The sequence below is a fragment of the Triticum aestivum genome, chromosome 3B (assembly GCF_018294505.1).
Source record: "Triticum aestivum cultivar Chinese Spring chromosome 3B, IWGSC CS RefSeq v2.1, whole genome shotgun sequence".
Classification (NCBI taxonomy): domain Eukaryota; kingdom Viridiplantae; phylum Streptophyta; class Magnoliopsida; order Poales; family Poaceae; genus Triticum; species Triticum aestivum.
Genome location: NC_057801.1, coordinates 141,369,236 through 141,387,620, shown reverse-complemented (window position 1 = coordinate 141,387,620; position 18,385 = coordinate 141,369,236).

The following is an 18,385-nucleotide window of genomic DNA, read 5'->3' as shown; positions in this document are numbered from 1 at the left end:
GTAGATGTTATATGCACGAGTAGAACACAAGTGAGTTGTGGGCGATACAAGTCATACTTCTTACCAGCATGTCATACTTTGGTTCAGCGGTATTGTTGGATGAAGCGGACCGAACAGAAATTACGCGTACGCTTATGCGAGACTGGTTTTACCGACGTGCTTTGCAAACAGGTGGCTGGCGGGTGTCAGTTTCTCCAACTTTAGTTGAACCGAGTGTGACTACGCCCGGTCCTTGAGAAGGTTAAAACAACACTAACTTGACGAATTATCGTTGTGGTTTTAATGCGTAGGTAAGAACGGTTCTTGCTCAGCCCATAGCAGCCACGTAAAACTTGCAACAACAAAGTAGAGGACGTATAACTTGTTTTTGCAGGGCATGTTGTGATGTGATATGGTCAAGACATGATGCTAAATTTTATTGTATGAGATGATCATGTTTTGTAACAGAGTTATCGGCAACTGGCAGGAGCCATATGGTTGTCACTTTATTGTATGCAATGCAATCGCCCTGTAATTGCTTTACTTTATCACTAAGCGGTAGCGATAGTCGTAGAAGCAATAGTTGGTGAGACGACAACGATGCTACGATGGAGATCAAGGTGTCGCGCTGGTGATGATGGTGATCATGACGGTGCTTTGGAGATGGAGATCAAAGGCACAAGATGATGATGGCCATATCATATCACTTTTACTGATTGCATGTGATGTTTATCTTTTATGTATCTTATTTTGCTTTGATTGACGGTAGCACTATAAGATGATCTCTCACTAAATTTCAAGGTATAAGTGTTCTCCCTGAGTATGCACCGTTGCGAAAGTTCTTCGTGCCGAGACACCACGTGATGATAGGGTGTGCTAAGCTCTACATTCAAATACAATGGGTGTAAGACAGTTTTGCACATGAAGAATACTCAGGTTAAACTTGACGAGCCTAGCATATGCAGATATGGGCTCGGAACACTGAGACCGAAAGGTCGAGCGTGAATCATATAGTAGATATGATCAACATAGTGATGTTCACCATTGAAAACTACTCCATCTCATGTGATGATCGGACATGGTTTAGTTGATTTGGATCATGTGATCACTTAGATGATTAGAGGGATGTCTATCTAAGTGGGAGTTCTTAAGTAATATGATTAATTGAACTTTAATTTATAATGAACTTAGTACCTGATAGTATTTTGCTTGTCTACGTTGTTGCAGATAGATGGCCCGTGTTGTTATTCCGTTGAATTTTAATGCGTTCCTTGAGAAACCAAAGTTGAAAGATGATGGTAGCAATTACACGGACTGGGTCCGTAACTTGAGGATTATCCTCATTGCTGCACAGAAGAATTACATCCTCGAAGCACCGCTGGGTTCCAGGCCTGCTGCAGATGCAACTGACGACATTAAGAACGTCTGGCAAAACAAAGCTTATGACTACTCAATAGTTCAGTGTGCCATGCTTTACGACTTAGAACCGGGACTTCAACGACGTTTTGAACGTCATGGAGCATATGAGATGTTCCAGGAGTTGAAGTTAATATTTCAAGAAAATGCCTGGATTGAGAGATATGAAGTCTCCAATAAGTTCTATAGCTGCAAGATGGAGGAGAATAGTTCTATCAGTGAACATATACTCAAAATGTCTGGGTATAATAATCACTTGATTCAACTGGGAGTTAATCTTCCTGATGATAGTGTTGATAATAATCACTACATCAACCGCGTTGTCATAACGCTTCCGCTTACGGTCTACGAGGGTACGTGGACGACACTCTCCCCTCTTGTTGCTATGCATCACCATGATCTTGCGTGTGCGTAGGAAATTTTTTGAAATTACTACGTTCCCCAACAAAATGTCCCTGTAAACAAACACCCTCTAATAATGCCACTGCAAAATTGATGCAATGCCACAGTTAAAAGCAAATTACATGTTTAACGAATTTTATTGTTAATATAATTTCTTTGTTAATATCAATCAATGCCACCGTTTGAGAAATGCTACTGTCTTGCTTTCTTTCCCATTTAGATAACTTAGATGCTTCTTTTTGTTGGCTTCTGTGTCATCCATCGTTATTGACCACTAGTTGTTTCCTTTGCACCTCTGTGTAAACAGGGTTATCTACTTCACCTTATTGCTATTGTGACCTTTTGTTGCACTGCACAAAACACTTTTGTTTTAAGAGTGTTTTGTGCAGTTCAACCAAAATGTCACACCGACAACGTTGCTTGATTGCTTAATCTTAGTGGAACTGCACAAGAGGAGATCTTACTTCCTATCCGTGTTGGAAAATTTGGTTTAGATTTTCTTCTTGTGAGTTGTTTGAATTCCGCGTCATGAGAGGTCAGTACTAGCCTTCTTTCACATGATTGTGCAGTGTGCTTTCATATGTTGTGCTACTTGTACGGTAATGTTGCTTGATTTTAGTGAACTGCACAAATGGAGACAAGACTTCCAATCTGTATGTGCACCGTAATATCCCATTGAGGTAAGATAAGGATATTTCACAACTGTTGGCCTATATTTTGCCACTTTCATCAGAAAATTAATGTCGTTGTTTAGTGCTATACTTGTGCTCCCTAATTGACATGCCAAATCTTACATTGAAGGCGAAGCTTGTCTGTTATTGAACCAAGTGATGAAGGGGAAGAACAAGCGAAACAAAAACAAAAATCAACTCCCGGTGCTGTAATGAAGCACTGGAACTGTGATGACACAAATAATGATATAGTTTGCATCTTAATTTATTGCTATGGCTGGAACGAGCAATTGTTTTGCCACTGATTTGATGCCACTCTTAATGTAATATGTAATTATCTCTACTTGTGCAAACAGGGATATTCTTTGAAGATACCATATATTTTAGTGGAACTGCACAAGAAGATGTTGGAAACATTAAACTAATCAAGGAGTATATAGTAAGCGAGAAGTGCTTGATCTGTATGCTCTACACAATAAGTCTCCTGACAAAGGTTGGTACTCGCCCACGGATTTCATCCATATGATTGAGCTTTGTCATCTCTATTGGTGTTGTGCTACTGTTTAGATACTGTCATGAGAAAGTGGTATTGTCCTTGAGAAGTGCTTCATTTGTGTTGTTTTAAATATTTCCTTTCCTTTTTTAGAGCAAACAGGGATGCTAGCATTTAGTTGTCCTCTTGTCTTTGCACAACAGGATCATCCTCCTCTGAAGAAGAATATGGAGTACGTGAAGTGACTAGTTCCGATTATGCCAGGATGAAGAAGCCCTGTCTATCTTCTCATCAGAAGGAGCAGTTGAAGGATGGTTACATTACTCCCCCACAACACCAAACTAACTTCAGCTCAAAAGGACTAATAGATCTCCATTTTTTGTTATGATGTGCAAGTACAATGTTGTTCTAGGATTCTTTGCCGTGAGTTCCATTTTTTTAAAAGTGTGCTCTACATGGACCATGTAGGTGCATGTTTAAACTATCAATTCATAGTACAATTTGCTTTATACTAATCACTTTTCTTGTATTTGTGCAAAGAGGGGTGATCAGCTTGATTTCAATGGGAACTGCACAAAATGTTCATGAATACATCGAATCATTCATTTCCACCACAAGAAAGGAGGTGCCGATAAGTTTAAGGCGTTGCAACATATAAGGGCAAAATCATACAAGCTACGCATGAATTTGGTTGATTTTGGTGGAACTGCACAGAAAGAACAATTGGTTTATTTAGCACGAGGTGCCATGTCAATATCCGAACTGATGGCAAACCCTGCCCATTCCACAATCGTAGGCATTTGATATTTTGGAATGAGAAAACCTTGTCAAAGTTTGCTCATTGATGTGCGCAAAACAACAAGCATTTGCCATTTTGGAATGGGACAACATTGTCAAATTTTGCAAATTGATGTTAGCAAGAAGACATGCGTTTGATATTTTCGAATGGGATGCCCTTTGCTGTCAGCAACGTCGACCGATTTTTCTTTATTCTTTAGTTGTGAAGTAAATATTGGCTCTGACATGTGAATCGCTGAGATGCATAATCATCGATTGTTTTGAGTGTTCTCTATGAATTTCCTGGCATGTGTGTTTGATTGCAATGTACAGGAACGCTAAAAAACTGCTCAAACTCTTTGTACTCCCTCTGTTCCATTTTATTTTGCACATTGCGAAAGTTCATACTGTCTTTTATAAGATTGGTCAAAGTAGAGATACTTTGACTGCAGACAAAACTTGTACGCAGACTAAGGACCGGACGGAGTACATGTGAAACTGTTGCAAAGGAGGTGATCACCCTGGGAATAATGCTAGTACATATTGTTTTGCATGTTCATCCAATCCAGTGATACAAGAATTCGAACTAATCGAACTAAATTCATTCATACATGGTCGGATTTTATATAAACATGTCGGATTTCATTACATTTCAGACATTCTTCAACTAAAAAGGGGTGCGCTGGAGGTATAATTAATTAATCGAAGCTACTCACCTGTGTCCGGCTGAGCCGAACAGAAGCTTCTTCTCTAGCGGACTAAGCTTTAGTGACTTAACTGCAGGTGCAGTTGCGTAACTGACATGTGGCCCAGATGCCTGTTGGGCCCACGTGTCAGTCAGCCAACTGCACCAGCAGTTAAGTAGAAGCAGCGTCCTTCTCCAACATAGCTTTCCGACTCCACGTCGCCATCAAGAAGCTAATTGGCCGTCAATGGTCAACCTGCCTAGCTGGGCTTCAACCGGAGGGTAGCAGCGGTGGCCTTACTTGGACTCGAGCGGCGGCGACCTACCGTGTTCTACTCTTCCTTGTTTTCTGTGTGGCACGGCCTCGTTGGCAGCGGGGCGGGGCCTCAATGGAGCCGGCGATATCCTTTGTCTCATTGCCGGTGGGGCGGTGCTTCGGCGGACCAGGGGAAATCCTCCCCCTCATTGCCGGTAGGGTGGGGCCTCGGCTGAGCCGGAGATGTCCTCTACCTCATTGTTGGCGGGGCGGGGCCTCGGCGGAGTAGGGCCTCCGCCTCGGTGCCGGCGGGGCGGGGCCTCGGCGGAGCCGGCGGTGTCCTCTGCCTCGTTGTTGGCACCGCGGGGCCTCGGTGGAGCAGGGCCTCGTCGATGCCAGCAGAGTGATGACCCACAAGTGTAAGGGATCTATCGTAGTCCTTTCGATAAGTACGAGTGTCGAACCCAATGAGGAGCAGAAGGAAATGATAAGCGGTTTTCAGTAAGGTTTTCTCTGCAAGCACTGAAATAGTAGGTGATAGATAGTTTTGTGATAAGATAAATAGTAACAAGCAAAAAGTAAATAAAGTAAATAAAGTGCAGCAAGGTGGCCCAATCCTTTATGTATCAAAGGATAAGCCTGGACAAATTCTAATAATGAGGAAGGAGCTCCTGAGGACACATTGGGAATTATCGTCAAGCTAGTTCTCATCACGTTCGAAAGATTCACGTTCGGTACTTTGATAATTTGATATGTGGGTGGACCGGCACTTGGGTACTGCCCTAACTTGGACAAGCATCCCACTTATGATTAAACCCTATTGCAAGCAATCCGCAACTACAAAAAGGAGTATTAAGGTAAACCTAACCACAGCATTAAACATATGGGCCCATATCAACCCCTAATGAAGCAACGCGTAAACTAGGGTTTAAGCTTCTGTCACTCTAGCAACCCATCATCTACTTACTACTTCCCAATGCCTTCCTCTAGGCCCAAATAATGGTGAAGTGTCATGTAGTCGATGTTCACATGACACCACTAGAGGAGAGACAACATACATCTCATCAAAATATCGAACGAATACCAAATTCACATGACTACTAATAGCAAGACTTCACCCATGTCCTTAGGAACAAACGTAACTACTCACAAAGCATATTCATGTTCATAATCAGAGGGATAATAATATGCATGAAGGATCTGAACATATGATCTTCCACCAAGTAAACCAAATAGCATCAACTATAAAGAGTAATCAACACTACTAGCGACCCACAGGTACCAATTTGTGGTTTTGATACAAGATTGGATACAAGAGATGAACTAGGGTTTTGAGAGGAGATGGTGCTAGTGAAGATGTTGATGGAGATTGACCCCCTCCCGATGAGAGGATCGTTGGTGATGACGTTGTGATGATTTCCCCCTCCCGGAGGGAAGTGTCCCCGGCAGGACAGCTCCGCCAGAGCCCTAGATTGATTCTGCCAAGGTTCCGCCTCGTGGCTGCGGAGTTTCATCCCGTAAGCTTGCCCATGATTTTTTCCAGGGTAAGGGTGATGATATAGCATAAGATGGACGCCGGAGGCCCACCAGGGGGGCCAGGAGATAGGGGTCGCGCCCTATAGGGGGAGGGGGCGCCCCCTGTCTCCTGGACAGGGTGTGGGCCCCCTGGCCTATTTCTTTCGCTCATAAATTCTTAATAAATCCAAAAGGTGGTTTCGTGGAGTTTCAAGACTTTTGGAGTTGTGCAGAATAGGTTTCCAACGTTTGCTCCTTTTCCAGCCAGAATTCCAGCTGCCGGCGTTCTCCCTCTTCATGGTAAACCTTGTAAAATAAGAGAGAATGGCCATAAGTATTGAGATATAATGTGTAATGATAGCCCATAATGCAATAAATATTTACATAAAAGCATGATGCAAAATGGACGTATCACAGAGCGAGAACTCGTCGAAGCCGGCATTGTCCTCTGCCTCGTCCTCGGTCTTGCCAAATAGCACCTCGCCCGCTTCATCGCCCTCTTTGTAGGCGGTCGCAGCCTCTGCCACCCGCATGCGGTACCGCCAGCGCTCGAGGTGGCCCTCGCGGGTGGAGTGGTACGAGTCGAGCAGCGCCTCCTCCTCTGCCCGCTCCATGGTGATCTGCTCCTCCGCCTGCAGATGCTCCTGGAGGAGAAGGTGGTTGTAGGCGGCGTCGGCCTGATCCTGACGCTTCTGCCTCACCATGTCCATATATTGGGCACGGGCCTCACCGATGGTCATGGTGTAATGCACCGACGAGGATGGCACGGAGGAGGGGGTTGGCGCCGGATCATCGACTACTATGTTCTTCATTGGGACGTCGTCGTCCTTCGACTGCCTGCCGGCCAGCCAGTCGGCAGCAATGGCTACCATCTCCTTGTGGTCCGTCGTCTGCCCGTCCCTAGGAGTGCTGGAGCGCGAGGAAGCCGTGGTGAGCAGTAGTGGTGTGGACAAGAAAAAGGGAACGGAGGCGGATGACTGCGGCTATGGTTGACGTAGCAGTTTATATAGCAATGGTGGCGGTGGAGGGACGGACATGTGGTGCTAGAGTAGCCGCCTCGGCAACCGCGCATCATTAATGTGGGTGGCAGACGGACAAATGGACGGCACTTGTGTCGTTTGAAGGCGGAGAAACCGCCTGCACCGGGAAGTGGGGCGGGCGGCACTGACTGTTTCAGGCGGAAAGCGTGCGCAGGCGAGGGAGGTGGTGTGGGTGGGCCAGGGCAGTTAGACTTGTGCTTGGCAGCGGGTCGGTCCAGCAGCCGGACATGCTGGCTCGCCAGCGAGCTCGCCGAGCTGAGCAACGACAATCAGACGATGGACGTAGCTTCCGACCAGGAGTCGGCGCCACTGTCTAAACCGGTTCATGCCGTGTTCACCATAGAGCAGGTGCGGCCGCACTTCGACGCCCTAATGGAGGAAGAGCTAACAGCGCAGGAGGAACTGTGTTGCAACCTCCGTCTCCTCAATGAGCACCGGTGAACAAGCGAACGACAATGCCGTCGCGGACATGTGGCCCTATGATCCTGGCTTCCCGAATGAGCAGCGGGCGCTGTATCAGACCATCCGTAGGGCCCGTAAGGCCCTCTCCCTCATCCTTCGAGTTGTTGCACTCACCGTGGCGCCGCCGTGTCGCGTTGTCAACATGGTCAACGGACATGTGGAATGAGGAGATGACTTTACTTGGAGAGGATGACAGTGGGGACCCACCAGGGCCATAGCCGCACGTACGCAAGTGCCTTCTTATTATTTACAACTGTAATTTTTTTCCTCCTAGTTTTCTGACATCACGGTCCCACACCATTGTCAAACTATGTAGTCAATAAATGAGAGAATTATACAAGGAGCGGACGACAGCAAGGACCAAGCAGCTCGAGTAGTATTTGTGTTTTTGAGGTGTGAGCACTGCAGAGTTTTTCTTGAGCGATGTTTTCGTTGTTGTTCAGAGGAGAGCAGGGCATTAATTGGGCGGGCTATGGCCCGTCTAGCCCAAGCTAGATATCTAGCCCAAATATAAAATTTTTTTCAAGCTAAAAATGGCTAGCCCAGCTACACTTTTTCTTAAGGAATACCCAGGCAAGGCCAACTTGGTATCCCCCCCCCATGGGCTGCAAATCTTTCTTAGGAGGGATGCATTAGGCTTAACAATAAAATGGTCTTTAAGAAATAATAAATGGGGTGTAATTATAAAAACTGGGTAGTAACTGTAAAAAATGCACCAAACACGTAATTACTTTATAAAATATGATTTTTGGATTTTGAAAATTTTAATTTCATTAATTGTTGCGCATGCAATGTTTCGTTGGATTTTTACGTAATACAACTTTATATTGAAATTGCATTTAATCTGACTAGAAATTTCGGGATAAAAATATTTGGATCACATCAAAATGTGGGAAATTTTATTGAATTCCGTTTTGAACAGTTGGTTGAAATTATTAATTGTTGTCCTAGCTAGAAAATGGGTAGTACTTTTAACAAACTGTAAATGGGATGTAGTAAATTCCATTAGAATTCGAAAATGGGTTGTACATTCTTACAAATCTCAAATGGGCTATAAGTTCTCTGCCACACACTTGTGGGCCTACTAAATTGACGCGTATGCAAGGCTTTGTCAACTTGTAGTCAACACACGGTTCTAGCAGCAGTGGTCGTGGATGTCCATCCAACGGATGTCATGCTTCTTGTCACATCTCTAGTTCTGGTATGCTCTGAGCTAGCTAGGTATGTGTTGCATCATGTTTAAATTCTTTTGAATCTGAAATGGGGATTGATCAAACCCTAGCACCGGATCAAATTAAATAGGTTCAACATAAAATCATTTTCAATGAACCCAAAATGCCCTTTGAAATGTTCATGATTTCTGATAAAGGTGAAAACCTCTGCCAAAAATGAAGAACATATTTCTAGGACATTTTGGATTTTTGAATTAGTCCATATTATATTGTAATTGGGGTATTTAAATTCTATAAATAGTTTAAATGTTCTAATAATGGTGAAACTAGTTGAGGGCTGTTGGAAATAATTTCAAAAGTGCCCACAAATACTTTCAGCATTTTACAAAATGGTTTAGTATTTTACTACTAAATCAAAACAGAGAAAATAATAGAAAAAAGAAACAAAATTAGAAAAGGAACCTACCTGGCCTTACCTGCCTGGCAGCCCAGCTCCTCCAGCCGGCCCAGCCCACTAGCAACTGCCAGTCGTCTCCCACCTCTGCCAGAAGGCAGAGGCGTGTTGCCCACGCGTGCATCGGACGCCACCTCCTGCTTCCTCCCCCCCCCCCTCCCGTCCTCGACTGAGAGCCTGGAGAGGCCCCGAGCCCCCTAGTCCTTCTCCCTCACTCTCTGCTCTCCTCTTCGCCCTCTAGCGCCCTTCCCCGACCTCACCAGAGAGTGCTCCGCCGTCGCCGTGTTTCACCCATGTGGCCACCGTCCTCCTTTCTCCGCGCCGCCGTGTCCGGCATCTCTGCTATCGAGCACCACGTCTCCACACCGAAGGAAACAAGCCGGAGGGCCCCGCTTCATCGCCATCGTCATCGCCTTCGCCATCGGGCGCCGGAGATCTGCCTCGCCGCCCGCTCGCTCCGATGCTTTCCCGGCCCCGCCGTCTGCACCGGCCAACTCGCCATGAGCCACTGACCCTCTCCCCTCCGCCTTTTCCCTCGCGCGCATCCCGTAGCCATCGTCCCGCAAGCTCCCGAGCTCACCGTCGGCGTCCTTGACGCCGTCGTGGCTTGAGCTCGAGAAAGCCGCGCCCTTGCACTGCATCGAGGTCCTGATGACCCCAGGAGGCCGCCTAGCCCCTTTGCTCGCTCGTCCGCTTGCTCTAGCACCGCGCCCGTGCAGGCAGTAGCTCCGGTCGCCGCCCCGCTCACTGCCATCAGTGATTTCAGCCACTCTAGCACCACCGACCACCACTGGTCGGCGTGCCTTGTCGCGCTGCTTCTGCAGGACCCAGCCGCGCGAGCTCCCATTGCCGGAGTTGGTCGGACGGGCAACCCCGCCGTGTCCCGATTAGCACCGGCGGCTAACCGCCGTTTGGATGACGTGGACACGTAATTAGGGTATAATGCTCCACCAATTAAACCCCATAGTCACTGACACTGGACCCCCACCGGATAACTAATCCCCGGTTTAAAAATAAACCCTTTTGGTTAAAGCCACAGACAATGACAAGCGGGTCCCGCCTGTCAGGTTTGACCTGGACCGGCCCGTTGACCAGATGATGTCAGCATGACCTAATGCGGACGTAGTAAATAATTTCTGGTATTTTAAATAAATCAGAGCTGATTTATTTATTTTAGAAAATACCCCAAACTTCTAAAATTCATATAAAATAATCTATAACTCTAATAGAAAAGATTTATATGTGAAAAATTGTCAGAAAAATCCAAAGAATCCGAATATGGCATTTTCATGCATGTTTGAACAAGTTATTCTCACTAAATAGGAAAATTCATGGTTATGTAATAAATGGTAATTAGTTTTGCAGTTGGAATTTGCTATATGTTTGAATTCCACTTCATTGAATATGACTAACTGTTCCACTAGGTCAGTTCAATACCTTAATATGACATGACATTCATTTGGATGTGTATTGCATTGATTGTGTTCTTTCTCTGTTGCCGGTGGTTGTTCCTCTCGATAGACGTGTTCCGATGTTGAGTTCGATGACACCAATGAAGAACTATATCTTCTTCAGGAGTGCCAGGCAAGCAAAAACCCCTTGTTCATTCTGATACAATCCCACTCTCTCGCTCCTGCTCTCTTTACTACATTAGGACAATTACGATTCAACTGTTACATGTTGCGGTAGTTGAACCCCTTTCTTCTGCATGACCTGTCATTGCCACAGTAAATAGATGAAACCCACTAGCATGAGTAGGAGTTGTTTGAGCCCTGATGTGCCTACTCATTCATGCTTGTTTGTCATGCCTGCTAATACTTAGAGTTGAGTCAGGTCTGATTCACCGGGGATGAATTGGAATGTGGTGAACATGTCCTACTGTTGAGAGCTAAGTGTATGAACACGATTTGGTAAAGGTAGCCGTGAGAGGCCATGTAGGAGTACATGCTGGGTTGTCTCATTGCAGCCGTCCTCAGGAACTGAGTTCTATGTTTGTGATCCATGTATAGTTACTACCACACATTGGAATGCTTAAGTGCCCCTCTCAACTCATTAATCAACTCGATCTCTGTCCAGGAGTTGCAACTAGTTTCTGGTGCTTGTAGGTAGTGTTAGTAGTCTACCAAGTGGCACCCGGTACAGGTGGGCTTGGGACAGACTAGGCACAGTGGCACGGTGTACCAAGCGTAGATCCACCCGTCGAGGTGGGCTTGGGAACCCTGCACACATCGTTTGGGGCCGTGAGCGACACCCCGGCCGGATCTCCTTGCGGATGGAACCCGAATAGGCGATAAACCTGGACTAAAGACTTGTGTGGTTAGTCAGGTCGTGGCCGACTCCCTCGCCAGGCTTCCGCTTGAAGGTTGCCGAGATACACGACGTGTACATGGTGGTAAGGGGCGAGAGCGTGTGTGAAGAAGTACACCCCTGCAGGGTTAACATCATCTATTCGAATAGCCATGTCCGCGGTAATGGACTTCGGGGTTGCGTGTATAGTTCATACATAACTTAAAGTGGATATTCTAAAATGCGCAAGATAAGCGTGAGTGCTATGGATGGCATTCTCGTAGGGAGATGGGAGCGGATCCATAGTGTTGTATTGATTTGGTGAATATGTGGACTCGTGTGCGCCACCCCAAAAGAGTGACTTGCAGTCATAGTACAGAATAGCCACTCAGTCAAAGCTGGCTTGCTGCAGTTAAACCCCACCACCCCTTTTTTGATACTGATGCATTTGTAGTTAGTTCTGAAGTAAGTCTTGCTGGGTACATTTGTACTCATGTTTGCTTAATTTATGTTTATGCAGAGAGACTTCAGTCTCACTAGTAGTTCTGCGTGGACTTCGACGCTTAGCTTGTTACCTCAGTTACGATCTTGTACCCTTGGGAGGGTCTTGTAGATAGTCAGGCTTATCAGCCTTTTCTCTTTGTAGTTGTCTGTACTCAGACATGTGTATGCTTCCGCTTGATGCTTGTATGCTCTCTTTGTTGGGTCATCAGACCCATGTTTGTAATATCTCGCTCCTCGGAGCCTATTGAATAAATACTTTGAGTCACAGAGTTATGTTGTGATGCCATGTTGTATTTGCACATATCGAGCATATTGTGTGTATGATTTGAAATGCTTGGTATGTGCGGGATCCGACAACCTAGTTGTTTATTCATGGTAGCCTCTCTTATGGGGAAATGTCTCCTAGTGCTTCCACTGAGCCATGGTAGCTTGCTACTGCTTCGGAACACTTAGGCTGGCCGGCATGTGTCCTTCTTCGTTCCTGTGTTTGCCCCTACGGGTAAGTGTCACGCGGTGTCTACCGGAGTCCTGTTAGCCTGATACAGCCCAGATTCTCCGGAGTCCTATTAGCCCAGCTGCTACAGCCTGGATTCACTCGCTGATGACCGACACGTTCGTTGTTGGGTCATGTATGCCTGTCCCTGTAAGTTAGTGCCACTTTGGGTTTACGACTAGTCATGTCGGCTTGGGTTCTTTGTCATACGGATGCTAGCAACGCTATCATATACGTGAGCCAAAAGGTGCAAACGGTCCCAGGCCAGGTAAGGTGGCACCCGTGGGAGTACCGTGCGTGAGGCCGCAAAGTGATATGATGTGTTACATGCTAGATTAGTGTGACTTAGGATCAGGGTCCTGACAGCTTTGGTATCAGAGCTTGACTGCCTATAGGATTACCAAGCCAAACTGGTCGAAGTTGAGCCTAGAATTTCTTTAGTTATATAAGGGAATTGATTGTGGCATGGAACGTAAGGCTCTTTTTACTCCTTTACCTTATGCCCTTCTGATCTGAGTCATCCTATCTTTCCTACGGGGTTAAGGAACTAGGCTTTCTATTCTTTCTATCAGGATCACGTGTTACTAATCCATAGACTTATAGGATTGATGGATTCATGTCTCAGTTTAGAACCTTGGTATTGGGATGTTGAGTGGTCATGCCACTATTTTGCAGGATGTCTCAAATCTTTTTGAGCATTTAGAGCTGTTATGCTGTCCGAGTCATCCCAGATTTCTAAATAGTCTGATGCATTTGCAAATCCCTTCTTCCCGTTCCCGATGATCCTTTTGGGCCAGATTGACCACACTTATTGCTGAGTTGAGGTACTCCATTACCTCGACATATATGTTGGAGCTATTATTATGACCCTAGGTGTCTTAGCTAATCACCTAGTAATCTAGCCATGTTTTTTGATCCCAGTGTGATAACTCTGGCCGTCATTCTCGAAAGCATCTCGTGATGCCACTTAATAGTAGGTATTCTATTCCTGGGTTCTTGAACCCGAGATTCCCCCTACTTACTTCTTGTTGATAGTATTTGCTAGTTCCTTTAGGATATTAGTAACCTTTGTATTAGTCCTCGAGGTTCGTGGTATATCCTTCTTCCAAATACCATGAATTGCTTATGGTAGAAGTTCCTCGCTAAACCGAAAGATCACAACCGGAGTGCTCTTGATGAGTTCTCGGTTCTATATTGTAAATCTGCCAGTTCAACCTTTCTGCATGGGTTATTCGAAAGAAATATGTTGAACTCGTTCGACATGCTAGTCCATGCATCCACAACTCATAAAATCATATGTTCTTTTGAGTTGTCCCTCTTTAGTTGTCTTCTGACCTTCGTCTATCAATTGATAGTCAAGAGTATGTATGCATCCGTTCATCAATGCTTATTACCCTTGTGGTCCTTCAAGCCATTCTATTTCGGAATGACTAGGAGAAGCAAACTTCAGTACCTTATCCATCTCCAGGATTGGATCAAAGTAGTTGTATTCCGCAGATCAAATGCCAATCCAGCTTTTGTTCTGTTCTACCTTGGAGTGTTGCCCTCTTCCATATCAAGTATGCCATGAGAATTGCACACCCTCTTATGAATTCTTAATGCAGTGATACTTCTCTCCATCATTCCTCATTCCTCGGTTCCTGTGTTGTTGTAACCAGAATGCCGACAGGTGAACTGTGATGTGTGAAATCAATACTCCTAACAACCTTGTTGCTTGGTAGTTAAAGGACAATAATTTCATTCTTAACATGTTGGTTCTTGAATCATCATTCTAAGATAGATTGTGCTATCTAGTCCTTATTTTCGGTGCACTCTTCGATCAATGAGTTAGGATTGTGTCAATCCCTCGCTCTTTTGATCGTATCGTCTTGCCCTGAAAAGCAAGATTGTTCTCGAGCTTAATAAAATATCGGTGGTTCGTGATTTTCCGAATATCTTCTCGGAAGTATCACCAGGTTGTCACCTGACCACTATGTTGAGTTCGTGATCAAGTTGGTTTCTTGTAGCCATCCCTTTCTCCAAGAATTTGTGTTGGATACCGTTGGTTAAGCTACACAACAACTTGGAGAATTGGAAGATAAAAGCTTGCCTAACTTAGTTCATTCCAAAGAGATATCCTTGTGTTTGTGTGTTAGTTGAAGAAAGATGATATTTTCATCGATTGGTCCCTGCAATCAGTTGTTTGACCTATTGTCTTATCAAAACTTTGATTTGAGTGTGGGCAATCATCAAATCAAGTTAGAACCAACGATATTTGTAATGTCATCTTACTTGTGGTTGTTCCTCGAGCATACACCATTACATCCTTGGTCTGACTAATACTATCACATTGTTCACATAATGGTGGAATTCCAGTGATATGGAAAATTCCGATGAGTTGTTGTTGAGCCCATCAGCAGCATTTCGTCTCCTCCATGATTCATGTTGAGCATCAACCTAGTGTTGGAAACTTTGTAAGCAATGCCTTCGTGTTCCGTTCATGAAGCTTATGCTTGGATGGAAGAAGTGACTTCCTCGAATTCATGTGCATTTGGTGCAAGTTGCCGCCGTGAGTTCGAGAAAGATTGGGTTTGTTTCCTCTGGTACCATCCCAAGTCAGTTATGCATGTGCGAATATATTCTATGGTTTGGTAGATTAATTACCTCCACTCCATATGGTTTCCCTGGCACACCAAGCCACTGACTGATTTGTTCCAGGAAAAGCAGTTAAGTGCTAATCCATGGTAATGCACAAGACTTCGATATCCCCGATGATGGTTCCCAAACAATACTCGGTAATATTTTATTATAAGACTAATACGTGGTCATGCTTGTCTTGGACAACGTGTTCACATGTTGTAGCAGAACCAACTCATGTTTTGGAGCTTGCTATCGTAGTTCATTTCCCGAGAATTTCGCAACGTCATCTCATCGATTTGTGTTGCAAACTTTCTTTTCAGACATGCTGAGTCTGAAGTATCCTATCACCAGTCGGATCTGATTCTCAGGCAAATATGATGGTTGGAACATTCCCAGCAGTTGCATTTTGTTTCCAGCTTCCAGCGCCATTGTGCCAATTTCCCATGGGCTGCCCTTCTCAGCAGTTGATGTCCAAGATCATCTTCAAAAGTGGACTTGCCATGGGTCCCATCCATTCCCGATGATAAGCAAAAATCATTCCTTGCATTGTCTTCAACAAGGTAGTCCTCATCATCCATTCTACTCCGAGTATGTCATTCTTTTGAACTCCTTCAAATGATCGATTGTGATTGCCTTAGGCTGGTATAAAGAACCTCAATGATCTCTATGTCAAAAGTAATTCTTTCTGCCACTTAAGGGAATAATCCTACGAGTCACCTCCTCTAGGGTGCCCCATTATGGAATCGTGGTAATTATCTCCTTGCTACTTTGAACCCATCCGCCATCTTCTTAAGCATGGAATAGTTGCCTACCAAATCGAACTTCATCGTCTGTTACTATCCATCCGTATTGATGTATGTTTTTGTGTCCCAACTCAAGAGATGTTTCCACGTCTCATTCCATGAGCTGATCTTGAGTGCTCAACCTTCAAGGAGATCGTTTCCTACAGAGTTTCTTTCTGTCGTGATCGTGTTGGATGAATATCTCGAAAGCAAAGGCGTCAAGATCAATTGGAGCAATGAACCAACATCTTCGAGTAGGGAAATTGGATCATGGACTCGTGTTAGCCTTGTGTTTCCTCTGTCTTCTTACCTCACATCTTGAATCTCGGGACGAGATTCTTGTTTAGTAGGGGTGAGTTGTCACATCCCTAGTTCTGGTATGCTCTGAGCTAGCTAGTCATGTGTTGCATCATGTTTAAATTCTTTTGAATCTGAAATGGGGATTGATCAAACCCTAGCAATGGATCAAATTAAATAGGTTCAACATAAAATAATTTTCAATGAACCCAAAATGCCCTTTGAAAATGTTCATGATTTCTGATAAAGGTGAAAACCTCTGCCAAAAATGATGAACATATTTCTAGGACATTTTGGATTTTTGAATTAATCCATATTATATTTGAATTGGGGCATTTAAATTCTATAAATAGTTTAAATGTTCTAATAATGGTGAAACTAGTTGAGGGCTGTTGGAAATAATTTCAAAAGTGCCCACAAATACTTTCAGCATTTTACATAATGGTTTGGTATTTTACTACTAAATCAAAATAGAGAAAATAATAGAAAAATAGAAACAAAATTAGAAAAGGAACCTACCTGGCCTTACCTGCCTGGCGGCCCAGGTCCTCCAGCCGGCCCAGCCCACTGGCAACTGCCAGTCGTCTGCCACCTCTGCCAGAAGGCAGAGGCGTGTCGCCCGCGCGTGCACCGGCGCCACCTCCTGCTTCCTCCCCCCCGTCCTCGACCGAGCGCCTGGAGAGGCCCCGGGCCCCCTGGCCCTTCTCCCTCACTCTCTGCTCTCCCCCTCGCCCTCTAGCCCCCTTCCCCGACCTCACCAGAGAGCGCTCCGCCGTCGCCGTGTTTCACCCACGTGGCCACCGTCCTCATTTCGCCGCGCCGCCGTGTCCGGCATCTCTGCTGTCGAGCACCACATCTCCATGCCGAAGGAAACAAGCCGGAGGGCCCCGCTTCGTCGCCATCGTCGTCGCCTTCGCCATCGTCCACCGGAGATCCGCCTCGCCGCCCCGCACGCTCCGACTCTTCCCCGGACCCGCCGTCTGCACCGGCCAACTCGCCATCAGCCACTGACCCTCTCCCCTCCACCTTTTCCCTCGCGTGCGTCCCGTAGCCACCGTCCCGCAAGCTCCCGAGCTCACCGTCGGCGTCCTTGTCGCCGTCGTGGCTTGAGCTCGAGAAAGCCGTGCCCTTGCACTGCATCGAGGTCCTGATGACCCCAGGAGGCCGCCTAGCCCCTTTGCTCGCTCGCCCGCTTGCTCTAGCACCGCGCCCGTGCAGGCAGTAGCTCCGGCCGCTGCCCCGCTCACCGCCATCAGCGATTCCGGCCACCCTAGCACCACCCACCACCACTGGTTGACGCGCCTTGTTGCGCTGCTTCTGTAGGACCCAGCCGCGCGAGCTCCCGTCGCAGGAGTTGGTCGGACGGGCAACCCCGCCATGTCCCGATTAGCACCGGCGGCTAACCGCCGTTTGGATGACGTGGACACATCATTAGGGGCTAATGCGCCACTAATTAAATCCCACAATCACTGACACTAGACCCCACCGGATAACTAATCCCCGGTCTAAAATAACCCCCCAAAATCTAAAAACTGGTCGCACGCCAATTGGAGAGAACGAGGGGCCGGGCTTCTTGCCATGCATGAGTTGTTTTTTGTCTGCTAGTACATGTCGTTATCAATATTTAATGTGTTCATACTGGTTAGTCCAATTTGAAAGAAACAACTTCACGTACAATTATTTTGGTTTTTTCAAATTTTTAAAAAGCCATATCTTTCAAACTGCGCGTTGGAATTCAGATCCGTCTTCACTGTTGAATTCTTTGCGACGAGATCTTTGAAACTAGATCCCCCATGAGTTTGTTTCGACGAAATTTTTTTGATGCCAACTTTAGCGCTATATTGTGCAACTTCAGTACTGCTTTGTGCAACTTTAGTACTGCATGATGCAATTTTTTTCAAACCCAATTTTTTGGAGCTGCATCCACAATAGTTGTAGTTGCACACATAGTAGTCCTAGTTGACACATGCATGGCCACAGAGTTGCACAATCTGGTCCGCATAGTCGCATATGAGTTGTCATAGCTTGTAATGTAGTCTAGTTGCACACACATTAATGTTTAGTTGACTTGTAACGTAGTCT